This window comes from Lepidochelys kempii, chromosome 7 (assembly GCF_965140285.1).
Source record: "Lepidochelys kempii isolate rLepKem1 chromosome 7, rLepKem1.hap1, whole genome shotgun sequence".
NCBI lineage: Eukaryota > Metazoa > Chordata > Testudines > Cheloniidae > Lepidochelys > Lepidochelys kempii.
Genome location: NC_136386.1, coordinates 91,472,357 through 91,498,377, shown reverse-complemented (window position 1 = coordinate 91,498,377; position 26,021 = coordinate 91,472,357). Strand labels below are relative to the sequence as shown.

The window sequence follows — 26,021 nt, the reverse complement described above, 5'->3', positions numbered from 1 at the left end:
CTGTGCTATGTTACTCACATCAAGTAGCATTGTCCTGCACAGGTACCTGTATCAAATTCAGTGGCACTAACTCCATATGTGAGGGTGAGAGGTCCCACAAGCTGGCATTCTGGGCTTTCTGTCAAACACTCTTCCTGTAAGTGTATTGGAGATGAGATTTTAAAGACACTGTGTGTTGCGGTAGACCTATATTTAGTCCTGCATATATGGAAATAGTTTGCTGCAGTGTTGTATAAAATTATAAATGTGACTATTTTAGAGCTGGTTAAAAACTTTTGAACTTTGAAAATATTATACTAAAATGGGCATATTTCATAAAAAATTGTATGAGAAATTCATTCCATTTTCTAGTTAGCTATGGAGCTAGTAGAAACATTTCAAAATTAAAAAAATTTCAATGGGAAAAGTGGGATGAAACTTTCACACACACACACCCCCGCCGCCCCAAATCATTTGAGTCCCATTTTTTTTGACCAGCTCTACAATATTTACAGTTTTGTTGCTGATTGTATAAAAAGGCAAACTTGTACAAAAGCTCTGTCCTGTAGTCCAATAGTTTGAATAACATGAGTTTCTTAACTAATATTTTAAGTGAATTATCTTCATAATCCCTCTACTTTTGTGGTTTCCAACCACAGAACTGTGATAGATTTTTTTTAAAAAAAACATATTTGTTTTCAATTTTTCAGTTTATAATACATCAGTATGATTAACCATGAGTGATACCACCTGGGAATTTGGATAGTTGAACCATTTTTTGATTGTATCACAGAATGTAATTATCTTATTCCTTGGGATACCTGTGCAACTGTACCTGTTCCAAATTCTATTTGAAATAATTATTTCAAATATAAGAATGAACATTGGAGCATTTGCAGCATGAGCTATGCTTCTGTAGTATGTAATATGTGCAGAGAGGATTAATTGTCTGTCAGTTCATTACCTAAGACTTGATCATGCAAAACCTTAGTGATGCACATGGTCTTTACTTATAGAAGTAGACCCATTGAAATCAATGGAATTAATTGTGTGATGAAGGATTGCTAAATGTGGCCCATGTTATTGTATAGAGATATTACAACCATAAAAATAAAAAAGGTGACTCAATCATGTTGAGAACCTTCTGGGAGGTCCTCAGTGCTAGGGGTAGTTGAGTGCTCAGCATCTTGCAGGATTGAGCCAACCCATAAGTATGAAGTAATATAAATATGCAAATACCTTCCAACCTACCTACATTATAAAGCTTTTAAACAATTATTTGTTTGTATCTCTATATAGTTAGTACATGCTTGATAATTCAACTAAAAAACAAAAAAGCAAAATGAGAATACTTATAATGAGCCTTGGTTGAACTAGTACTTTTTGATTAATTTGCCATTAGTTTACCTTTAAACTTGTTTAATTCCAAGAATGTAGACTCTTAATGAAACATTTGGGATGAATTCAAGTACGTTTGCGTGATAACCTTTTGACTGCGTTGATTTTATTGAATTAACAAGCTAGTTGGAGCAGCCACATTCTATTTGTTGTTGTATGTCTGTTCCTGCAGAGTCAGTGAAATAACGTTTCCTTTAATGCTGGGAAATTACAGGGAAAACATGAAACTTAATGAAGTGTAGCAGGATTACAATTTGCTCAAAAGAGGTCTGTTATGCCTTTATTGTATATAATGTTGTTATTGTTAATGTAACATCATTACAATGCAGTCTTTCACAAAAATAGTCTGTAGTATTATCCATTCATTACTTTTTCTCCACTATTTTATTTCATACCCTATTTTTCCTTTCTATTCTATCTTTTACTTTGTCATTACCTGTGAGAGCATGTGGCAACACCATTTTAATTGAGAGTATGTCAATATTTTCTTTAGAAGCCTCCATTTTAAGCACTCTAAAACTCACTCATTAACTTTTGCTTTAAATTAAGACTGGGAAAGGCATGAAATAAAAATATCTCCATGCAAGAGAGTGCATTTTTATTTTACAAAGCTTTGTCAAAATTGGTTTAGCTACAAAAATTCAGGGAGGAAAAGCTTGAAAACAGAGTATTTTGTCCAGCTTTTGGCATTGAGTATTCATCTCATGGCTTTAAAAAGGTACACTTTTACTGACTGTTAAGGCTGGGCCAAATGCTGAAATCCTTTAGATAAAGCCTGTAGGGAGAGATTTTCAAATATTTTAGGTATGCACAGGGAACTGCCTTCCTTAGTTATGCATATAGTTACTGCACTTGTATGAAATAAAAAAGTAATTGAATGCTCAAACATCCTTATATGATCATTTGGGCATGCAGTTAACAGGTGTGTGCAGCCATAGTGACTGCACACAAAAAAAAGGCATGTAATTTTATGTATATTTGGCAGATGCTTGTCCTTGTTGATTTTACTTTACAGGTATTTGGTGATAATTGTAATCAATTTCAGGAGGCATTTACTGTACTGTTCTTTACAATCCCACCTGTCATGCATGAAGGGATCTTTGTATTGATAGGAACTGAATGTTATTCACTGGAATGTGTTCTGCCAGTCAGGTGGAATTGTAAGGCTCCAGGAGTGTAGTATGTCCAGATAATAACCAATACTCTTTTTGTAAAGCATGCTGAGATGCCTCTAAGCATACAGAAAAATACGCAAAATTACCTAGTCACAATGTATACTGCTTACATATGAAAAAACAAGGAGGAGTCCTTGTGGCACCTTAGAGACTAATGCATTTATTTGGGCATAAGCTTTCATGGGCTAGAACCCAGTTCATCAGATTCATGGAGTGGGTTTTAGCCCACGAAAGCTTATGCCCAAATAAATATGTTAGTCTCGAAGGTGCCACAAGGACTCCTCATTGCTTTTGCTGATATGGACTAACATGGCTACCACTCTGAAACCTGCTTACATATGAGAATGTTACACTCTGTGCACTTTGAGTATTCTGTGGATGTGCTGTTAAAGTTTTACATACTCTAAAAGTATTATGCAACTAGTCATGTTTTAATTTAGAAGCACACTCGAGGAGATGGAAAAGTCAGTGGGGCACGGCAGCTTCCAAAATCCACTGTAAGTGGTTTCTGGCTGGAATAAATGTGTTGCTTTTATATCAGTATTTTAAAATTTCTATTCCCGCTCTGGCCTGATACACATTCTTTCTACATGATCCTGCTGTAGCATCTTACAAAGCATTTACATCAAAAGACATTTCTGTGGTGTTCCATGTGGATATCAATAAAAAAAACTGCTATACTTCATTGCTCAGAGATTGAGAGCTGTAGGGGTAATTTTCAGTGATTGTAAAAACTATCCCACTTCTTACTATTTCATTTAAGTTCAAGAGACCTCTTGTCATCCCTGCTGTAATTTTCTAACAGGAACTGAATTTGATACTCGTGTGGAAAGTTCAGAATTAGTTACTTGCTATTAAAGTCCTGAGACAGAAGTAAAGAATCACTGATTTGCTGTCTTCTAACATGAAATGAGAAATGCTATTAGAATAAAGAAACCACTATTTTCCCTGAAGCTACTCAGTCTTTCCAGCTCTTCATCGCTGTAGTTTCATCTTAAATCTTCCTGGAAGCCCCTTCTTTGGAGATCCTGATATCCATTAAAAGAAATGGTATTCATATTTCATATCTCCCTGTTTCCTGTATAAAGAAACTTAAACAAGAATGAATATTTAAAAACAAGTTATAGATCCACAGACCTCATTGGCTTTATCATTCATCCCTGGAGTAGGGTTTTTTCAGCTGTTTCACTTGGATTATCCAATCCCAAAGGTGTACAGCTCTTCTCAAGAGGATGATCTCCCTTTGCTGTGGTGGGAGTCCCATTGCCGCTAGGGTCACATATCAATTCAAACTGGGTTTGGAAGCAGCTGCCACACTCTTTTTCTGGATTGCCTACCTTGATCAGTCTTGAGCATGCAGGACCTCAGGTTCAACTGTATGTGATGACCCAGCTGGTGTTAGCCAATATTTATCCCATTTCAATTTTAATCAGGGCTGTGGTCTCGTGGTCTAAGGTTTGGTGCATTTCACTGTCCTCTATGTAATACGAGTGACTCCTGCTGGGGATCTTGGGTAAAATTCTGCAGTTCTTACACAGCCTTCACTATGGCAAAAATTCAGTTGGGCTGGATTGTAGATTGGAATGCAGGAGCACCAAGCCCAGCAGCAGCTCTGGGGTCCATTGTGTTGCAGGGAGACACAATACCTCTGGGAGCTCTCAGGAGCACAGATGGCTTCTGCACCAGTCAGGGAAAGGGAGGTGCAGTATCCACTTCTCTGCTGCCCCGCCCCCACTTTTTCCTGCCCTCTTTACAAAAGGTACTGCTAATGCCACTGTCAGTGCTATCCCATTGACTTCAGGGGGAGTTTTGTTGTAGAGAAGACTAGGTAAGGATTGCAGGCATTGGCCCCTTACCAATAAAACAAAAGAAGAAGCCTAAAATTTCCCTTTGTAGGACCCATGTGACCACACCTAGCTCCTTTAGGAGCTGTGCTCTAGTATCAAAGTGATGGGTATAAAAAAAAATCCTTGTATTCTTTGTTTTAGAGTAGCAAGACACAATCCCAATTTTTATTTCACTGGGAAGGGGTTGATGCCCTGTAGAACAAATACCTTGCACATTCACTTACCATATGGTCCCTAGCTAACACAGTGATTGATACATGAGATCAGATTGCTCAGGCTGCTTGTTACAGTGCCCTGCAGAACTCAAATATAGCTAGGAAGGATCTCTCTCCTTCAATAGTCGAGGCCAAATCCAGCACTTGTTACCTGTAGACTTAGGAGTTGTGCAAACTTCAGAGGCAGTAAATCTTAGCTCAACAGCAAGATAACTTAGCCAAAAGATGAGCCTGCTGTTGGAGTCTCAAAGGCCTCTCCCCTCAGCCAGACCTGCAGTGCAGCTGAGAGTTGTACAGCTGCTGTGGCGAATGAGATCACAAGGTGTGTATGATTTTATTAGAACCAGTTTGCTTATCCCTGTTAAACCTGATCAGTTGTCTGTCATGCATTAAATGATGCCATTTAAGAGTTTACTTTGGGTGCAAAGCCTGTGCACTGAGCTGTCTTGTTTGCAAGGTTCTTTCTAAAGTGGTGTATTCTGTTTTTCTGCTCCTAAGCACTTGTAACAAACCAAACAAGGCTTTCATTTTTTTCCCTTGTATGTGTCATAATTATTTGTCTGTGCCTCCCTTCTATAGACTCATACATTTAACTACTTGATGCTCTTAGAAGGTGAAATAATGAACTTAGAGGATGGTAACTGAAGAGTTCGTTAGTGTCATTTTGAGTCAATGATTTTACTAGTCTTTTACTGTTGGAATATTTTCCTTTTCTTTTCTCCTTTTTCTGTTATTTTATTGTGAGGTGATTTTTACTGGTTTTATTATGAACTCCATCTTTCCTCTGTGAAAGAATCGGAGCCTTATGCATTAACAAAGCTGAGTTTAATGAGGCCAAAAAGCCATCTTTTCAATCACATGGAATACATTTTCAGTTTGCAGCGTAATGGCTTTTCTCAAAGCTCAGGGAACTGATTCCCTGGGATATTCCAATTTGAGACTGTACAGATTTTAGTTTTCTCTGTCCCTCCTCCTCTGCTATCATTTTGTGTAGACCAGACCAGTTTGTGTTAACACTTCTTTCTGGCTATAGACATTCTGATTTTCCAGAAGACATGTTTTCATTTGGATGACAGAGCCAGTCTGCCCACTCTCATCTGCCCATCTTTCATCCTGCATCATATGCCTGGAGAACTTTCCCACCAGCTGGGCACCTTGCTCTCATAGAAACCACTTCTTAAAATACATTTCTTCCATAAGCCCTTTAAAATGAATCCACCAAGGAAAGGTCATCCTGTCTGAGCTGCCTGATCTACTCAACCAATCCAGTTTGCTCTTTGGGGAAAAGCTTTACTTCCATAAGCAGTATCTTCTAGACACCCCCACCCCTCCACCTCAGCTCACAGCACTCCTCATTTCAGTTCAGGCTATGTTTTGTCATTTTGTTATGTTTTTTATTTAATTAGAATTGCAGCCTCTTCTTGACTAAGAAGCCTGTGCTGTTCCAGGTATAGTCATGGCACAATGTAAATAAAAACCAATCATATCAGTATGCTGGCTGGCAAAAACACATCTATGTTTTAAGTGGTGGTAGAGATTTAAAATAATCCCTCTGTGAAGACACATGAAATGAAAACCAGATGAGCAAGAGTCTGAGCAGCAATTCTACTCTGCAAGGGCCTGGTTCATACAAAAATAAGCAACTTCTGCACATCAGGGTCTGATATGAGGTCCCAGAAAGCCCCAGTTTTGTGATGTGAAAGAAGATATTACTGTTGAACTGGGGCTTAAATTTGCTAATTTTCCTGTCTACGTAATTTCAGTCACTTTCCCTCTATTTCATTATGCTTGGGTCACATTCATATTTGAAACCAAAAGTAGAAATGGGGACTCTATGGAATACAATTAGATGAGAGTAATGAATCTGACAAAGTGAAGAATATACTGTATGGAGCATTGCAGCTTGGAGAAAAAGAACCTTCAACGAGAAAAAATATGCACGGTATGTCATCACACCACACAGACACTGCCTTAAAAATGTGAAAATGCTCAGCCTTCAAAACAGGATGTTAATGGAGAACAACTGTATTGCCTCAGTTTGTTTTTGCTTTTTGCATGTGGCTGAGATGTAAATTGGCAGGGCAACAAAGTTTCACAACAGAGACATCACTGTGCATGCCAGCAAGAGCCTGTTTCCTGTAGAAACAAGCACTGTGTCCTTGGATGACATTCTTTAATCCAGTAGTGCACAATACAAATCTCCCAGGGTTTGAAAAAATAATCATTCCAGGTTGCTTAGGGATCCAGATGTGGAAACTATGCAGGGACAATGTAGGGTGGAGGTGCATGAGAAAACCTCAAATTTAGTGTTATTGTACGTTGCTGGTCCACCACTAGCCTACTCTCTGCTATTTGGAGTCATTCTCTCACCTTTTACCTGTAGTTGGATTTTATCCAATTAATTTTAATTTCATTTACCCTGCTGCAGTAGCAAAGTTAAAATGAACTAACCGAGTTATGCAACACAGCTAGTTGGTTGCTGGAGAAGTTAGTGGATGGATAGTCATTTTTTGGGAGTAGATATAAAGCCACATTATATAATGCTGCTCTTGTTTGTGCTGTGCTTTGGGCAAAAATACCCAAACACACACAACTTGTGTTGAAATGAAGCCTTCATCTAAATGCCTTCTGGTATAGTTTTCAGGATCTGATGTCTGCCAGCAAGATATGGATGGTAGTAATAATATGCTTCCCAAGTGAGAGCTTTCACTTGGGAAATTCTCAAAGACAGAATCACAAAGGCATTTCCCAAAGGATTTCTTAGGGGATTGATTGTACTTTCTGTCCTGTGCTTTGTTGAGAGAGTAAATCCCAGGCACTTCGGATAACCTGGAATATAGGGCTGCCATTTGGTTAGACTGATTAAGGAGCAAGAGCTATGACCATTACTTATAGAATACAGTAAGCATATGAAGCACTTCACCAATACATCAAAGAGCAGTTCCCTGTAATCTGCTCTAAGACATTAGTTAAAACTGAAGTACATAAAGGTGCTGTCAAGAAGAATAACATTGGAAGGCTTTGTGCAACAGTGTAAACACATGGAGTATATTTTTAAGGATCAATTTTAAGGAGAAAAAGGGAGGTTACTTGCCTCAGAAGGAGCAGGAGGCAATTCTTTTACAGATGAATGCAACAGTTTACAGCTGATGAAGTAGATCATATGAAATCTCGCAAAACACGCAGTCCTTGCCCCAAGAAGTTGACTGTCCAAAGACACAAATACATACTGTATGCAGCATACAGACAGAAGACAAGGACTATTGATAGTTGTGCAGTTCTCATGACATTCTATTTATTGCCATATTTGGGTCAAAAGTCTAGGATGTCCTGAAGCATAGCCTCTTGGGAATGACTCTTCAACTTGTCATTAAACTGTTCACAAATAATCCACATCTCCATAAACAGCATTCAGTAACGTAGGTGAAGGTCAATGTACATGCATAACTGAGAGCAGAATATGGCCCACAGGCTTTTAAAACATGCCTAAATTGTGATGCATAATTCATTTACAGTTGAATTTTTTAATAATAAATCAGGTGAGGCTTTCAAGCTAATAAGAACTTGGTTCAAAAAGAATGTTCATAGCCAGAGATGACTACAATATTTTTCCACATACAGAACAAGAAAGGCAGTTAGAAATTGTTGGGGATGAATGGGGAGAGGGAGAAAGAAACTGAAGCTGCACTTAACTGGACAAGAAATAAGAGCAGAGCTGGATGTACTATTCATTGTGAACAATGAATTTATTGGATCTGTCCTTGTTTTCTATCCATAAATTGTCCACAAGCAGATTGGAATTCCTACTAACTTGTTTGTTCATAATTTTTTCCAAACAGTTATGAACATACAATATATGTGCCCATGGCTTATCTGAAAACTGTCCAGAGTGAGTCCTTTCAGATATTCAATATTTAGAATTTAGTCACGTGATTGCTCACGTAAATCACATAGTAATAGTTTCTCTTCTCTGATGGGATGAATTTATTTTTATAAATAGGAGAATTTCCTGAAGAGATCACTGAGGCATTGAATATTTCAGGGGAAGAATTGAACTAAATCAGACAAAATCGATTTTTAGGAATGTCATCTTATGTTTTTCCATCTAAACTTTTTTTGTAAGAATCTCTGTCCTCTGATATTGCATCATTCTTGTTTCTCTTGATGTCTTGTGTAATAAGCTGGTGAAGGTTAAATAGATTCACTTAATAAGGGTTATGGTAATGGAATCTTGTTAACTAGACTGAGAAGAATAACAGGATAAGGGGATGGTTGTTTAGTCCCAGAAGAGCCTGATGCTTCTTATTCTCTATTGTTTCTGTGCTCCTGAGTTCACAGGCTGACGTATATTGACAAATGACTAGACCAGGGCTCTCAAACTTCTAACAACAAAAATTACTACACGACCCCAGGAAGGGGTACCAAAGCCTGAGCCCACCTGAGCCCTGCTGCCCTGGGTAGGGTGGAGGGGGAGGGGAGACAAAGACAAAGCCTGCGCCCCACCACCCAGGGTGGGGAGACTGAAGCCCAAGAACTTCAGCCCCAGATGGAACAGCTGTAACCTGAGCCTCGACACCCCAGGCTGAAGCCCTTAGGCTTTGGCACTGGGCAGTGGGGCTCAGGCTTTGGCTTTGGGCTCAAGCTTCAGCCCCAGGCCCCAGCAAGTCTAACGCCAGCCCTAGAAACCCCATTAAAAAGGGTTCGCGGCCCACTTTGGGGTCTTGACCCACAGTTTGAGAACCGCTGGACTAGACTAACTACCTGGGTTAAAATTAGCTGTAGGATTCTCTTAGACTTTAAGGCCAGAAGGAACATTATGATCATCTAGTCTGATCTCCTGCACACGGCAGGCCACAGAACCTTGTTCATCCACTCCTGTAATAGACCCCAACCTCTGGCTGAGTTACTGAAGTCTTCAAATAATTATTCAAAGAATTCAATTTAAAGAGAATCCACCATTTACTCTAGTTCAAAACAGCAAGTGACCCATGTCTCACAGTGCAGAGGAAGGTGAAAAATCCCCAGAGTCTGTGCTGATCTGACCTGGGGGAAAATTCCTTCCTGACCCCATCCTGATAGTGATCAGTTAGACCCTGAGCATGTGGGTGAGACCCACCAGCCCAAAACCTGGGAAAGAATTCTCGGTAGCAACTCAGAGCCCTTCCCATCTAATCTCCCATCTCCAGCTATTGGAGATATTTGCTACTAGCAGTCTTGGATGAGCCATATAAAACTCATCATACCATCCCCTCTCCTTGGAAGGCTGTTCCAGAACTTCACTCCTCTGATGTTGTGACATTCTATACCTTGGGGGAGCATGCTGTAACCCCCATATTCCCCATTTTCATATAATCATGCTCTTGCATATAAAGCATGCCTTGTAAGGTATCAGGGGAAAGGTTATGATCTGCTGAAAGTCATTTCTCTATCCATAGATGTATATCATTAATTTATCTGAAGTTATGAGAATTATGTAGTATGGTTGTCACTAAAACATGCTGTAAGTTGGGGGAATCAGCCAGATATTAGCTCCCCTGAGGCAACATCAAGGAAAGTAACCAACGCCTAGGCAGGGTGTCAAACAACCCATCAACAGCCATTGTCCAGCAAGGGAGCTACAATGCAATGACTCACCTGCATGAGGCCACACCAGAGGAATTGCTCAACCTTGCTTGGAGAGACTCAGTAATGCTTGTTATACCAATAAAATAAAAACCAGCAGGATCTTATTAAAGGGGAAAAGGCAGAATGCCACATTTATTGTGAATACAGAAAGAATCATAGTAAGCAGTTAGTTATAGCTATAACATTCCATTCAATTTCATATTTATTCACACATTCATTCTCACACACACACACAGGTTCTTCAAGGTTATCATAGTTACCAGCCTAGAGTTACTCATGCCAAGCCACTGGCCAGGTGGCCTGGAGGTGAGGAGGGAGCAGGGCCTTGTCAGATGCACATCTGATGCTCTTGGAAGTTGGTTTGCAGAATCAGACCCCAAAGTTCTTGCTTTCTAGAGTCCATTTTTATAGGAATTTCTTCCTATGCCAGTCTATGGGAATCGCTTCATCATGCTGTTACTGAATCAATCAGCAGATGGCATATTCCTGACAGCTCCGTGCTGCCAGATGTTATCATGTTCTTTGGTTCTCCCATTCTTGAGGCTGTTGGGTGGATTCCAGTCTGCCCTCTGGGGGTCCTCTGGTTATTTCCACTTGACGCCTTCTTCAGCCGATGGACACTGGATTCTTAGGCTGGCACCTCCCTGATCATTCAGTTATTATCCACACCAAGCATCCGTCCACATACATCCTCTATCTCTATTTTAATCACAATTGTTAACAAAGCAAGATGAATACAACAAAAGGGCGGGGAGTCTCTGGGTGCTGTTTCTGTTGTTACAGAGTATTGCTTTGAGTCTCTCTCTGTGTGAGTAGTTGTTGTTACAAAGAATTGCTTTGAGAACAGACTCTGTCTTAGAATGTACTAACACAATTAGCAGCTTGCAAGTTTCACACATAGAGAGAGAGAAACAGTACCAAAAACCAAGAGACCTCTTAATTAGTAATACCTTGGAATTTAAACTATGGGGAATTGTCAAGGTTCCTTCCCCACTCTGAACTCTAGGGTACAGATGTGGGGACCTGCATGAAAACCTCCTAAGCTTACTTTTACCAGCTTAGGTTAAAACTTCCCCGAGGTACAAATTAATTTTACCCTTTCCCCTTGGATTTCCACTGCCACCACCAAACTTTATCTGGGTTCCTGAAAAAATGGAGTTTGGACACATCTTTCCCCCCAAAATCCTCCCAACCCTTGCACCCCACTTCCTGGGGAAGGTTTGGTAAAAATCCTCACCAATTTGCATAGGTGACCACAGACCCAAACCCTTGGATCTCAGAACAATGAAAAAGCATTCAGTTTCCTTACAAGAAGACTTTTAATAGAAGTAAAAAGAAAAGAATCACCTCTGTAAAATCAGGATGGTGAATACCTTACAGGGTAATTAGATTCAAAACATAGAGAATCCCTCTAGGCAAAACCTTAAGTTACAAAAAAGACACACAGACAGGAATATTCATTCTATTCAGCAAAGCTATTTTCTCAGCCATTTAAAGAAATCATAATCTAACACATACCTAGCTAGATTACTTACTAAGTTCTAAAACTCCATTCCTGTTCTGTCTCCGGCAAAAGCATCACACAGACAGACACAGACCCTTTGTTTTTCTCCCTCCTCCCAGCTTTTGAAAGTATCTTGTCTCCTCATTGGTCATTGTGGTCAGGTGCCAGCGAGGTTACCTTTAGCTTCTTAACCCTTTACAGGTGAGAGGATTTTTCCTCTGGCCAGGAGGGATTTTAAAGGGGTTTACCCTTCCCTTTATATTTATGACAGGAATCAAACTCATTTGTGATTTTAATACAGAACTTCTTTAATATGATCTAACATGCTCACCTGACTCTGAAGGGGGGGGGGGCAAAGCCAAGGGGGAAGAAAGAACATGATAAAAGGGAGTGACATTTGCCATACTTTTCCTCTCTTCCACCTACATCTACAGACATCACCACACCTAGCGACTGAAGCACTGATCAAAGGGGAGAGCCTGGCTGAAGAGCAACCAGCCAGCCTGTGGTGAGCAGCATCTAAGTTTGTAAGGGCATTGAAAGTGTTAAGATCAGCTTAGAATGCGTTTTGCTTTTATTTCATTTGTCCAAATCTGACTTGTTATGTTTTGACTTATAATCACTTAAGATCTATCTTTACAGTTAATACATTTGTTTGTTTATTCTACCTGAAGCAGTGTGTTTGGTTTGAAGTGAGTCAGAGGCTCCCTTTGGGATAACAAGCCTGGTACATATCAATTTCTCTGTTAAATTGATTAACTCATGTGAGCTTGCAGCGTCCAATGGGCATAACTGGACACTGCAAGACAGAGGCTCCTAGGGTTGTGTCTGGGACCGGAGATATTGGCTAGTGTCATTCAGTTGCAAGTAGCTGGGAGCAGCTTATATGCTAGAGGCTGTGTGTGAACAGCCCAGGAGTGGGGGTTCTCACAGCAGAGCAGGGTAAGGCTGGCTTCCAGAGTCAAGGATTGGAGTGACCTAGCAGATCACTGGTCCAGATAACACCAGAGTGGAATGTCACAGATGGTTAGAAAACTGTCTAATTTCAAACCTAAATTTATTGATAGCCAGTTTATATCCATTTGTTCTTGTGCCAACATTGGCCCTTAATTTAAATAACTCCTCTCCGTCCATGGTGTTTATTTCTCTGATGTATTTATAGAGCGCACTCACATCTCCCCTCAGCCTTTGTTTGGTTAGGCTAAATAAGCCAAGCTCCTTAGGTCTCCTCTTGTTTAGCAGGTTCTCCATTCCTTGGATCACCCTTTGAATTCATCCTTTTTGAATATGGAAGACCAGAACTGTGCATAGTATTCCAGATCAGGTCCCACCAATGTCTTGTACAATGATAATAACTTTTCCCTTTCTCTACTGGAAATACCTCGCCTAATGCATCCTAGGATTGCATTGGCCTTTTTCGTGGCTGCTTCATATTGGTGGCTCATAGTCATCCTATGATTGACTAATACACCAGGTCTTTCTCCTCCTCTGTTGCTTCCAACTGATAAGTCCCCAGCTTATAGGAAAAATTCTTGTTGTTAATCTCTAAATTCATGACCATTCACTTCAAATTATTAAATTTCATCCCATTTCTGTTATTCTTTTGTATGATATTCCAGTCCTCCTCTGTATTGGCAATACCTCCCAATTTAGTCATCTGCAAATTCTGTTAATGCACTCCCACTTTTTGGTTGCTACAGGTGACATAGTGGTGGTTCCTTTAGTTGAGGTATGTGCTCAGATGTTTGCTAACCGATAGGCATGTGATTATGCAGGCTGGCAAGCCAGTGACAACTTCTCCTGAGAATGGCTCACTGATCAAGTCTAGCTGGGTGTCAGGAAGGAAGATGATGTACTTGCTCCACTTCTGCAGGCCCTTGTTATTGTCCCACACCCTGTGGGAGAACAATACCATTCATATGCTCTCATCTGATACTTAGTTCTATAATCTTTTCTAAAATGCCTGCCTGGTCAAGTCTTTCGTCTTGTAAATTTTCTAATCCATAGGCAAAATGACCGTGCAAGTAGGGGATTGTTTCATGGGAGGGAGATATAGAGGTTTTTGTGCAGTTTTCCTGTAAGTGGTTCATGGATAAATTCATAGATTGGTTTATAGATAGTTTTGTCTCTCTCCCTTCATCTTTTCAGGCTCTTTAAATGTCATCCTTCACAGGCTCTGTTATTATTAATCCCTTCACTTCTTAAAAAAACAATTCTCTAATCTCTAAGATTGCTGCCTCACAGTTCATTGACTCACTATCTTTTTCTCTTTGGCTAGCTAAACCTTTCTTTTATGGCTCTCTTTCCTGTTTTAGTGTAGCTACTAACGATCAAAGAAAAAACGTGATGCAGTCTTTCTCTCTGTTTGCTGTCTCCTGAGTTCCGATGTGACTCAATCTCTTTTTATATAGAACCACAGGCTCCCATTTATACTAGTTAGTTTTAGCATCATGAACACCCTTTAGTTCTTTGTTATAGTTCTTTAGTTCTGTGCATCTCACCTACCTAGCACCTTGTCTAGTGTTTTTTGTGTGTCGGACTAATCCTCTGTTTTCATGTGCAGTTATTTCTTCAAGCATTCCCAGTAGTTACAGATCCATACATTCCCTGATTGTGAAAGACTGTCATGTGACTTCCTGACAGCCAGTCCCAAATGAGCTGCTCAAAGGCCTCCATCTGTCCCTCACCAGAAGTAGTGTTCTGTTTGCTGCTTAGTTCCGCCTGTGAAGCTGATAGCTTACAAACTGAAGATCTCTATGGGCATAGTATAGGAGATAGATTTTAAAAGAGCAGAATGGAAATGGCAAGTCTGCATGTGACGGTGTGAACATTTCTATAGTAACTCATTTGTGGTCTGGAACTGATTATAAAGGGGATGGGTGAAACATGTGAAGAATTTAAATCTCCTACGAATCACAAAGTCAATGGTTAAGGGAGATGAATATTGAAACTGTATTCCTGGGTTGCAATAGGCATGGTCTCAAGCAGTACCATGCCTGGAAGTCGCTGCAGATTCTCTGTAGTCACATACCTGTTCCTGGGTTTGCTTTGGAGGCGAAACTAGAGAGGCAGTTTTCTTATAGCTTCAAAGATGCCCGAAGAGTGAAAAGAAACAAGCTTAATTGGAAACTAGTTTAAACATGAATTATTCAGTAAGACAAACTGGGACACTGAGCATAGGGAATGTGCCCATTTATTTCAGACATGTCAGCTGTTCTTTGATTCATGGTATATAATTTCTACAAGAAAATAAACTTTTACTTGTGAACAGATCAAAGTTTTTACCTAGTTTCACAATGTGCTTATAGACTAATAGGTTCTTCTTGTTCAGCGGTTGTTTTCTTTTCAGAAATGTTTTCAACATTTTCTTTTGATCTCAACCTGTTTCCTTCCATTTTAATGTGTGATGTTGCCTTCCCACATTATTTAGAAAACTCAGAAAAAAAATCTCTATTAAAAGAAATACAAGGTGCCAAAAAGAATGTATTGTAATTGTATTATTTGGACAGATATGATTCTGACTAAATCCAGAGACTCCAGACTGATAGAGAACTTGGAATTTCCAAGTACTCTATTAAAAGAATGAACAACTATTTAGAGGAATTACATGGTTTATGAATCATTTCACTTACCACTGAAATACAGCTACCTGTAGTGTGGAAGTCTGTAACTGTACAATGGCAGACAGTGACACTAGTGCACTACTGAAAGGGAAGAATACTTTAACAATCTGAAATAAGGGAGATTTTTATGTAAGCAGAACATAAATTACTCCGCTTCAACTGGCCAAGCCACCAGGGCGAATATCTCTAGTCTTGTGAAAAATGCCATGGAATCTTTAATGATACAAGTGGTCAAAAATTAGGTATTTCATCCAAAATATGACATCTCCATGCAGTCACACTGTGGACTCATCATCTTACTGAGGCATTGATTCAGCACTGCCTTAGAAGGCAGAGTGTAGACTATTGAGTCTTCAACACTGCTTCCTGTAGCATGTGTTTCTGTGGACTTCCATACATTTCCTAGCTAGGTTCAACCCATCTTTGTCTGTGAGATCAGACCGGATCACAGCCTGATGTGCTTCAGGTATAGAAGGAGCTATCTGAATCATAACATTATCACAAAGATGGAAAATAACTATTAGGTGATTTGCATATCCCCCCTCCCAATGTAGGGTTGTTCCAGATAGTGTCAATGGCTTTGTCCAATCTAGTTTTAAAGTATGCCAGTGATGAGGCTTCCAGCACTTTCCTAATAAAATGGGATGATTGAAATTAAACATATTTCAGAGTACTTGCTGTACCTCTCTGAGAGCTACATTTATGGTCACAACTTTTAATATTTTAAATAATATTCAAATTAACTTATTAACCCCATTCTAGGAAATCTTCCTGCTGTTGCTCATATTGCTGGAATGACTTTGTGCAATGTAAAATATTTACAAGGGGCCTAAATTTATACCAAGGATTTACAGATCTGTTGAATTAACACCAACTCTGGAGAACATCTTAAGAATCTACATTATAAGAGTTATTTGAAAAAGCTGAGCATACTCAAGGAAAGAAAATGGAAGTGTTCTGAAAGCAGAGGTGTGTGTCTTTTATGGAAAGTCTTCAGGGAATCAAAAGAGATACTGTATGCCCTCCAGCTAGGTCTGAGATTTTCTAAGAGTGTGGTGACTAAGTTATACATTTTGAACTATATATGGAAATATTTGTAGTATATAGAAAGACATCTTATTAGCCAGAGGAATTATGAAGTCAGACTTCAAACTTTTTAAATGCTTGAATGAAGTTTCTGTTGAAGTCCTAAAGGACCAGTATTGGAACTTTGGCTGCTTATTATTAAATGATGCAGGTAATGGTACTTCATGGTTGTACTGGAGTTGTAAATAAGTAGTCAGGTCAGGAATGGTTCAGTCAAAGGAAAAAACAATTAGTACCAATTAGCCAAATTCTGTCTTAAAGTACATGGGTGCAACTCTTATTGACTTTAATAGGAGTTGTAAACACATATCTGAAGGCAGAATTTGGCCCGTTACAGACACGGTCACATGTGAATGCAGTTTGGTGGTAATGAACATGGAGTAAGAACAAAGGAAGAGATATTTACTAAACAGAAAGATGTGTCTGCTATAATGCCTACCACAGCAGGACTGATATTGGAAATTATTACAGAAAAATCTCTAAATCTATCAGCTCAATGCAGGAAAAGATGCAGTTATTCTAGTTTTATTAGGCTTTGGTTATAACTCAGATTAGTGCTGGTATATATGGGAAAGAAAAGTAATTGTTGTTGAAGGAGGTTCAACAAACAGCAATTAAAATAACACTCAGGTTTCAAAGATTTCTCATGAAATGTGGCCTTGTTCATGTTCGAAAAGAGGAGCCTTTGATGTGACCTACTAGAAGTTCATACTGGTTCTTAGTGATGGTAAAGTTGCGCACACGCAAAAGTATATTGTCCTGTTGTTTTGGAAAAATATCACAAAGAAATCAGTCTGGTATTGATACAATAATCATAGATTTGTTTCTGTTTGTGCCTTTTATTATAAGAGTGCCTGCCATGAGAGTGAGTTTATGTGGAATAACAAGCTGTGGGGATGACAGAGACAGTGACTTTCCTTTTGTTTGAATGGTTCTTCTTCTCAGATGATGACTTGAGGTGCAACAGTTTAGTCCTACATTCATTTCTTAAAATACAAGGGAAAATTTAGGCTTATACAGATTTCTGGAACAAGGAAAGTCAATCCTGTATTTTATATGTGAATACGCTGTTTGCCTGTCTGTTTCTTCCTTACAATGTTTCTTAGTCACAGGGTATGTAATACTTTATTCCTGTGACTCTAGGGGTTTTTATATTGATTGAAAGTGACTACCACATCAAAGTATTCTCTTGTACCTAACAGCATGTGTTTCCTAAAATCTTACTTGTTATGGATATGAATGGCATAGTTTGTTATTGACTAGTCACTTACACAGGTGGTTGGTTTCTTTTAAACTATTTTAGTTACAAGAGAGTGAGAAAATTTTAAAAAACAAACTTTAATTATGCATTACTTTTTTCATATAATTTGTAATAGGCAGATAGGTTAGGGATAGATGCGATAGCGTCCGCTGAGGGATTTTATTAGATACTGTATAGACTGGTATTGTTGAGAAAGAGAGAATTATTGAAACAATGGGAATTTTAAGGTTATGAATGAAAAAGGTTGGCCTGTGGTTTATTGTTTGACACAATAAGGAAACAAGGGAAAGACAGAAGCACCCTCCACCTGTTAATATACAGACAAACTTTATTCTGAACAAAGTATATGCTCATCCTTTATTTTAGTTAGGTGGTCAGAAGAATGTATGTGAAGGGACAAGAGATGTGAAACAACATATTTACCAAGGGAAAACAGAGTTTCATTCAGCATTTTGTAAAATCAGCTCCTCCTGCACGGCTACCTTTTATTTCAAAGATTGTTTCAGAGCAATATTTTATAGCCTTAATGACTCCTAGATGCAGAGGTGACACCGACATATGATCTCTAATAGCATGAATGGCACTGCTATAATAGAGATGCCTTCACTCATTGATATCAATGGCCACATGTTTTACTCTCTCTTTGAGGTATCTGTGGGTTGTCTGGTGACTTTTTGGTGCCTCAGTAGTGTCCAGCTCCATCATTATTAAAACAATATTAATCAAAAGCAGCAGTCATTTCAAGAACCAATGGGTTTCATCTTTTTTGGTTTTCCTTTGTGTTGAATTCTTTTCTCCCCTATATTTGGAGATGCTGCTCCATTACTGCCTTAAATCCATGAAAGACCAAGGATGTTTTCTATGTAGAAAAATCAAGAGAGTCTTTTAGCTGATGATGTGGCTATCATAATTTTACAGGGATCATTATTTCAGTGGTATACCTAACAATTGTGACCTACAGGAAGTGGAAATAATGGTCATAGTGGCAGTTTAATATCACTGTACGTAAAGGTTGTTGCCCATTAGAAGAACACATAGTGCATTAAACATATTAATTGATTTGTTTGGGTATGTAAGTATAAGCGAATGAAGAGAAACCATGTGTTTTGCCTTTTCATGTCTGATTTTTTGTAAACAAATCTTCCACATTGTAACAAACAAAATTGGTCTAGCCAATTACAGTTCTGTAGAATAAGAAAAATACGAAGAAGAAAGCATTGAGAATCTTCCTAAGAATTATTTCTGTATTAAAAGAGACACCCCTTGTCTGATTCTGAGAGAGTTATGAAGGTGAGTGCACCCCACACAGGCCCTGATGGGGTTAATATGAGCCTGAGAGGCCAATTAACATACCTGGCAGCACCTGCAAGAGAGAAAAAGCCAGACTTAATTGATAATGAAGCCTAGCTGAGGAGAGCCTGGGTGATGACTATAAAGCCATGAAGTTTGTAGTAGAAAGAGATAGCAGGGAGAGAATCTGTAGTCATTCGCTGAGGGATAGAAGAAGTAAGAAGCTGTCCAGGGAGGCCGTAAGGATTCTGACAGAGTAGACCTTGGCTGCCAGCTACAGGGTCCCTGAGGCTAGGATCACCTAGGCTTCCCTGCCAGCCACCAAGGAAGGTGGGATGAAACGCCCTGAAGTAAGGGGTATAAGGATTATGAAGCCCAGAGACTGCTGGAAGACACCTGTAAGGTCATTTGACTGTAGTTTGGTTGGACTCTGTTGCCTCAGAAGGGGTGGACTAAAGCATGACTTGCCTGGAGGGCCAAACTGCAAGAAGAGAGTCCACTGCAGTGAGCAAGCAACCTCCGCAGGGGCTCCATATAGGGACAACTGCTTTGCTATGCCAGGCACAGGGAGGTGCGTATATGGTGAGTGAACCCCTTTATGGGGGCATTTTACTAGAACTCAGGAACATTACTGACCAAGTCAGCCTTTCGTAACTTGAATGAAAACAACTCCACATACAGAAGGGATGAACAAGCATCAGATGAAAAATGAGAGAAATTCAAAATACAAGTACATTTTCTAAAAGTACTAGGTGAGGTCATCTCAACTTCCTGTAGCCCTGACTACTGCTTCCTTGGTATCTCTATATTTAGGAGTATTTCAGGCATGAGTTACAAAGCTCCCATAAACCTGCAGAACTATTGCTAGCTCTTCCCTAAGGCTCTGATCCTACAATTGTGGCAGAAAGTGTTCATCTGCGTAGATCTCACTTCAGGACTTGGATTTGAGAGAGCTGGCAGTATCACTGCCTTTTAGCGGCCTGGGTACTTTTCTTATAAGCCTATCTATATGACTACATGATGTAGCATACTCCTTTGTAATCTATATAATGTTGTACTCCCCACACAGCTAGGGCTACCTGGGTACCAAAAATCTTCTGTGAATTAATGGTGAGATGAGCTTCCTCTAGGTCATGTTCCCTCTACAGTTCACATCATTACTAGACCATCCCCAACTAACACAAAGGAAGAAGAATATTTGGATCACTGTCAGGGTATCTCAGTGATGAAACTGGTTTGCATCAGTGAACAGAAAAAAAGTAATAATTTAGTCACATTAATCACTAAATGCCTTGAGAAAAACATCATATTCCCATGTGTCCTATTGCAGTAGTACAGCAGAATTCTTTCTCATGGTAGTGTTCCTGCAAGATGGAAGAGCGTAAGGCTTTACAAAAAGCTTTTTCTGTATTTGCAAGCAATTAAATTGAAAAGTTCACATCTATTTAAAGGCATAATGGGAAATTGATGAAAAGCCAATCCAAAGGAGTGAATTTATGATTCCCAGAACAATTAGGGAAATCAAGAAAATGAAAAACTGAAGTGCCACCACATATTTAGATGTTCAACTGTAAAAGAGAAGTGTTTTCTGGAATGTTTAAAATATAACAGTATTTAAAAAGACAAACTTCAGAAGGAACCCCAAAATGAAATATAATTGCGGAATCAATATATAACTTGGCAGTTCTAAGAAACATTCTTGTAACCTTCCATACTCACTAAAAACTGAACAGTGAATCAACAATGTATATTAAGTACAAATACTGAGGAAAAAAATAGTTAGCAGTGGGGAAGGCATATGACCCCTATGGTAATGACTGCTGAACTCCTGGGCCAACAGCCTCCTGAATAATAAATGTGTAGTTCACCGCTGATTTATTATTAAGAAAAAAAATCCAGAATTCTAAAAATCTTACCACTGAATTACACTTATCACACAATCTAGTGAGTAGGAGAAACCTTGAAGTTGGTGCAAGCTATAAACATGAACCCTAGGGTAGGATTTGGCCTAAGGTGACTTTTTTCATTAGTTTTATTTTTGTATTATTAAAACAGAATTCAAGTCACAGTACAATAAAAGTCCTTGCCCTTTGGGGGTGTCTGTAAAAGTTTTGAATCTTCTGATGGGCAGTTCTTCAATTTTGATTAGATTTTTATTTACTATAGAAATGTAATGGACCATTAGAATGAAATGACCACAGGGCCAAATTCTATCCTCAGTCTTTGTGGAGTAAATTTGCAATAACTCCATTACAATCACTCTGGATTGACACCAGTGTACATGAGAATTTGGCTCAGAATTCCTAACCGTTTTCTTTCAAACAGAGAATGGATCCAAATGACTTTCCAAAGTATTATTGAGTCTTTACTGTTAACATTTTCAGATGTCTATTAGTAATTGGGACTGCTTTGTTCCAGATCCACAGGAAAAATCTACAAAAACTTACTGTTAAAATGCTGACACTTATAAAATGTCCATTATGTGCTGGCTTCCAATTAGACTCAGAAGAATTCTCTTTCCAGTCAGTAAGCATATTTTGTTGTATGTGATCATAGAGTAATCTTACTGAGAGAATACACTCTAAAGGGCTTAATTCTCCTCTCCTTCAGACCAGCGTATTTAAGTGGAGAATTTGGCTCTATATACTGTCATTACAGTGACACTTGATATAGATGAGTTAAAGGTCTGTCACGGCTACAATAAGAAATCCATATTTCCAGGTGAGTTTAGTATAATTTGATCATAATTATTGCCTCCAGGCTGAAACTTGGACTAATACGTCTCAGACAAAATTACTTTTCTTCTGAATATTCCTTCACGCTTGTTACACCCTATCATGTAAATATGTGTAGTGAAACCTGCACTAAATAAGGACTAACTATCAGAGCCAGTCCTTTCTCTGAAGAAACCACTTTAAATAACCATAAGGATCATAATTTTGTTTGACCTTTTGCTATAAACCACCTGTGACAGACCGCTGGCTTTTGCGAGTCCCTTAGATGGTTTCTAAAGTTGACTAATTTCACTGTAAAGTTTTAATTTGCATCCTATGGACTCAGCAGACTATACTGATTCCCTCTGTGAGGGCCTGTAACCATGTCCTCATCTGTGATCTCACCAGATCTCACAAACTAAGTCCTGCAAAGCGACCAGTGTGAATGGACCCTCATGCTCCTGCACGGTCCCATTCGAATCAGTGGCTATAAGGGTTCCCCCACACTAATCCCAGTGCCGGGGTGGGCCATAATAGTATTCAAGTTACATTATTACTTTTGTTTTACAATTTTTATTTTCTTGTGTTTTGATTCTGAGTGGTTATTTTTCCAACTCCCTCCACCCACCACCACAGTCTCTCTGCTGTAACTTTACTCTCGCTTCCCTCCACCTTCCCCTCTTGCCTTTTCTCCTTCCCTTCCCTATCCATATTGCCATTCCTTCTCCTCAAAAAGAACAGGAGTACTTGTGGCACCTTAGAGACTAACAAATTTACTAGAGCATAAGCTTTCATGGGCTACAGCCCACTTCATCGGATGCATAGAATGGAACATATAGTAAGAAGATAAATGTGTGTGTGTGTTTATATATATATAATGTATACAGAGAAGGTGGAAGTTGCCATACAAACTGTAAGAGGCTAATTAATTAAGATGAGCTATTATCAGCAGGAGAATAAAACTTTTGTAGGTTTCAGAGTAACAGCCGTGTTAGTCTGTCTTCGCAAAAAGAAAAGGAGTACTTGTGGCACCTTAGAGACTAACCAATTTATTTGAGCATGAGCTTTCGTGAGCTACAGCTCACTTCATCGGATGCATACCGTGGAAACTGCAGAAGACATTATATACACACAGAGACCATGAAACAATACCTCCTCCCACCCCACTGTCCTGCTGGTAATAGCTTATCTAAAGTGATCATCAAGTTGGGCCATTTCCAGCACAAATCCAGGTTTTCTCACCCTCCACCCCCCACCCCCAAACTCACTCTCCTGCTGGTAATAGCCCATCCAAATTGACCACTCTCTTCACAATGTGTCTGATAATCAAGGTGGGCCATTTCCTGCACAAATCCAGGTTCTCTCACCCCCTCACCCCCCTCCAAAAACCACACACACAAACTCACTCTCCTGCTGGTAATAGCTCATCCAAAGTGACCACTCTCCCTACAATGTGCATGGTAATCAAGGTGGGCCATTTCCAGCACAAATCCAGGCTTTCTCACCCCCCACCACCCCCCGAAACACACACACACACACACACACAAACTCACTCTCCTGCTGGCAATAGCTCATCCAAACTGACCACTCTCCAAGTTTAAATCCAAGTTTAACCAGAATGTCTGGGGGGGGGGGGTAGGAAAAAACAAGGGGAAATAGGCTACCTTGCATAATGACTTAGCCACTCCCAGTCTCTATTTAAGCCTAAATTAATAGTATCCAATTTGCAAATGAATTCCAATTCAGCAGTTTCTCGCTGGAGTCTGGATTTGAAGTTTTTTTGTTTTAAGATAGCGACCTTCATGTCTGTGATTGCGTGACCAGAGAGATTGAAGTGTTCTCCGACTGGTTTATGACTGTTCTAATTCTTGACATCTGATTTGTGTCCATTTATTCTTTTACGTAGAGACTGTCCAGTTTGACCAATGTAAATGGCAGAGGGGCATTGCTGGCACATGATGGCATATATCACATTGGTGGATGTGCAGGTGAACGAGCCTCTGATAGTGTGGCTGATGTTATTAGGCCCTGTGATGGTGTCCCCTGAATAGATATGTGGGCACAGTTGGCAACGGGCTTTGTTGCAAGGATAGGTTCCTGGGTTAGTGGTTCTGTTGTGTGGTATGTGGTTGTTGGTGAGTATTTGCTTCAGGTTGCGGGGCTGTCTGTAGGCAAGGACTGGCCTGTCTCCCAAGATTTGTGAGAGTGTTGGGTCATCCTTCAGGATAGGTTGTAGATCCTTAATAATGCATTGGAGGGGTTTTAGTTGTGGGCTGAAGGTGACGGCTAGTGGCGTTCTGTTATTTTCTTTGTTAGGCCTGTCCTGTAGTAGGTGACTTCTGGGAACTCTTCTGGCTCTATCAATCTGTTTCTTCACTTCCACAGGTGGGTATTGTAGTTGTAAGAAAACTTGACAGAGATCTTGTAGGTGATTGTCTCTGTCTGAGGGGTTGGAGCAAATGCAGTTGTATCGCAGAGCTTGGCTGTAGACGATGGATCGTGTGGTGTGGTCAGGGTGAAAGCTGGAGGCATGTAGGTAGGAATAGCGGTCAGTAGGTTTCCGGTGTAGGGTGGTGTTTATGTGACCATTGTTTATTAGCACTGTAGTGTCCAGGAAGTGGATCTCTTGTGTGGACTGGACCAGGCTGAGGTTGATGGTGGGATGGAAATTGTTGAAATCATGGTGGAATTCCTCAAGGGCTTCAACTACAGCATTTGCTCAAGAAACTTCCTGAAAAAGCACAAGATCAAATCTGCACAGACACACCCCTGAAACCCCGACCTGGGATATTCTATCTACTACCCAAGATCCATAAACCTGGAAATCCTGGGCGCCCCATCATCTCAGGCATTGGCACCCTGATAGCAGGATTGTCTGGCTATGTAGACTCCCTCCTCAGGCCCTACACTACCAGCACTCCCAGCTACCTTCGAGACACCACTGACTTCCTGAGGAAACTTCAATCCATTGGCGATCTTCCTGATAACACCATCCTGGCCACTATGGATGTAGAAGCCCTCTACACCAACATTCCACACAAAGATGGACTACAAGCCGTCAAGAACACTATCCCCGATAATATCATGGCTAACCTGGTGGCTGAACTTTGTGACTTTGTCCTTACCCATAACTATTTTATATTTGGGGACAATGTATACCTTCAGATCAGCGGCACTGCTATGGGTATCCGCATGGCCAGTTGGGACAGTGGGGTGGGAGGAAGTATTGTTTCATGGTCTCTGTGTGTATATAATGTCTTCTGCAGTTTCCACGGTATGCATCCGATGAAGTGAGCTGTAGCTCACGAAAGCTCATGCTCAAATAAATTGATTAGTCTCTAAGGTGCCACAAGTACTTCTTTTCTTTTTGCGAAAACTTTTGTAGTGATAATCAAGATGGCCCATTTACACAGTTGACAAGAAAGTGTGAGAATACTTACATAGGGAAATAGATTCAATATGTGTAATGACCCAGCCATTTCCAGTCTCTATTCAAACCTAGGTTAATGGTATCTAGTTTGCATATTAATTCCAGCTCAGCAGTTTCTCCTTGGAGTCTGTTTTTGAAGCTTTTCTGTTGCAAAATTGCCACCCTTAAATCTTTTACTGAGTGGCCAGAGAGGCTGAAGTGTTCTCCTACTGGTTTTTGAATGTTATGATTCCTAATGTCAGATTTGTGTCCATTTATTCTTTTGTGTAGAGACTGTCCGGTTTGGCCAATGTACATGGCAGAGGGGCATTGCTGGCACATGATGGCATATATCACATGGGTAGATATGCAGGTGAATGAGCCCCTGATGGCGTGGCTAGTGTGATTAGGTCCTATGATGGTGTCACTTGAATAAATATGTGGACAGAGTTGGCATCGGGCTTTGTTGCAAGGATAGGTTCCTGGGTTAGTATTTTTGTTGTGTGGTGTGTGATTCTCCTGTTTCCATGCTCCTAGTACCTCACGCCTTCCCCTTACCCCCTGCTCACACCATTTCCCACTACATATAAATGGACAACTAACCAATTGAAGCACATGTTTGTCACCCATCATCCTGATTGCTCTGTTGATATGCTTGCTACATCCTTCCCCCTCCCTGCCTTATCTGTCTTTTTTATTTAGACTGAAGCTCTTCAGATCAGGGACTGTCTTTTATTGTATATTTGTATAATACCTAACACAGTGAGGCCCCCATCCTGATTTGGGGCCTTCTGGACCTATTGGAATACAAATTCATTTTTATTATCATTCTCTTATATGAAAGTCCATCATTACAGGTCAGCAAGTAGATTAAAGATTTACAGACTAGCAGATT

General features: G+C 39.8%; 1 protein-coding gene across 7 annotated transcripts in view; it reads left to right on the top strand.

Annotated features, from left to right (window-relative positions):
- The window catches only part of SLC16A12 (solute carrier family 16 member 12), a 61,030-nt gene that overhangs the window by 3,287 nt on the left and 31,722 nt on the right, over positions 1–26,021 (top strand). For 2 of the 7 annotated variants that reach the window (XM_073353791.2, XM_078853827.1), the window contains one exon: positions 12,178–12,251. The exons of 4 other annotated variants lie outside the window; for them this stretch is intronic. The gene's annotated coding sequence lies outside the window, so the exon portion shown is untranslated. Of the gene's footprint in view, positions 1–112; positions 137–12,177; positions 12,252–26,021 lie in introns of those variants that run through there. One more of the 7 variants, XM_078853829.1, reaches the window with a different exon arrangement.